Source organism: Oncorhynchus tshawytscha, unplaced genomic scaffold, assembly GCF_018296145.1.
Source record: "Oncorhynchus tshawytscha isolate Ot180627B unplaced genomic scaffold, Otsh_v2.0 Un_contig_15143_pilon_pilon, whole genome shotgun sequence".
NCBI lineage: Eukaryota > Metazoa > Chordata > Actinopteri > Salmoniformes > Salmonidae > Oncorhynchus > Oncorhynchus tshawytscha.
Window position 1 is genome coordinate 15,219 of NW_024608309.1, and position 2,174 is coordinate 17,392.

The following is a 2,174-nucleotide window of genomic DNA, read 5'->3' on the forward strand; positions in this document are numbered from 1 at the left end:
TACACTGGGTACCAGGACTGAGTCAATGATAATATGGCTATATACACTGGGTACCAGGACTGAGTCAATGATAACATGGCTATATACACTGGGTACCAGTACTGAGTCAATGATAACATGGCTATATACACTGGGTACCAGTACTGAGTCAATGATAACATGGCTATATACACTGGGTACCAGGACTGAGTCAATGATAACATGGCTATATACACTGGGTACCAGTACTGAGTCAATGATAACATGGCTATATACACTGGGTACCAGGACTGAGTCAATGATAACATGGCTATATACACTGGGTACCAGTACTGAGTCAATGATAACATGGCTATATACACTGGTTACCAGGACTGAGTCAATGATAACATGGCTATATACACTGGGTACCAGTACTGAGTCAATGATAGCATGGCTATATACGCTGGGTACCAGTACTGAGTCAATGATAACATGGCTATATACGCTGGGTACCAGTACTGAGTCAATGATAACATGGCTATATACACTGGGTACCAGTACTTAGTCAATGTGCAGGGGTACCAGGTAATAACATGGCTATATATGCTGGGTACCAGTACTGAGTCAATGATAACATGGCTATATACGCTGGGTACCAGTACTGAGTCAGTGATAACATGGCTATATACACTGGGTACCAGTACTGAGTCAATGATAACATGGCTATATACACTGGGTACCAGGACTGAGTCAATGATAACATGGCTATATACACTGGGTACCAGTACTGAGTCAATGATAGCATGGCTATATACGCTGGGTACCAGTACTGAGTCAATGATAACATGGCCATATACGCTGGGTACCAGTACTGAGTCAATGATAACATGGCTATATACGCTGGGTACCAGTACTGAGTCAATGTGCAGGGGTACCAGGTAATAACATGGCTATATACACTGGGTACCAGTACTGAGTCAATGATAACATGGCTATATACGCTGGGTATCAGTACTGAGTCAATGATAACATGGCTATATACACTGGGTACCAGGACTGAGTCAATGATAATATGGCTATATACACTGGGTACCAGTACTGAGTCAATGATAACATGGCTATATACACAGGGTACAAGTACTGAGTCAATGTGCAGGGGTACCAGGTAATAACATGGCTATATACACTGGGTACCAGTACTGAGTCAATGATAACATGGCTATATACACTGGGTACCAGTACTGAGTCAATGTGCGGGGTACGAGGTAATAACATGGCTATATACATGGGGTACCAGTACTGAGTCAATGTGCAGGGGTACCAGATAATAACATGGCTATATACACTGGGTACCAGTACTGAGTCAATGATAACATGGCTATATACGCTGGGTACCAGTACTGAGTCAATGATAACATGGCTATATACACTGGGTACCAGTACTGAGTCAATGATAGCATGGCTATATACGCTGGGTACCAGTACTGAGTCAATGATAACATGGCCATATACGCTGGGTACCAGTACTGAGTCAATGATAACATGGCTATATACACTGGGTACCAGTACTGAGTCAATGTGCAGGGGTACCAGGTAATAACATGGCTATATACACTGGGTACCAGTACTGAGTCAATGATAACATGGCTATATACGCTGGGTATCACAACTGAGTCAATGATAACATGGCTATATACACTGGGTACCAGGACTGAGTCAATGATAATATGGCTATATACACTGGGTACCAGTACTGAGTCAATGATAACATGGCTATATACGCAGGGTACAAGTACTGAGTCAATGTGCAGGGGTACCAGGTAATAACATGGCTATATACACTGGGTACCAGTACTGAGTCAATGATAACATGGCTATATACACTGGGTACCAGTAGTGAGTCAATGATAACATGGCTATATACACTGGGTACCAGTACTGAGTCAATGTGGGTACGAGGTAATAACATGGCTATATACATGGGGTACCAGTACTGAGTCAATGTGCAGGGGTACCAGATAATAACATGGCTATATACACTGGGTACCAGTACTGAGTCAATGATAACATGGCTATATACGCTGGGTACCAGTACTGAGTCAATGATAACATGGCTATATACACAGGGTACCAGTACTGAGTCAATGTGCAGGGGTAAGGTAATAACATGGCTATATACACTGGGTACCAGGACTGAGTCAATGATAACATGG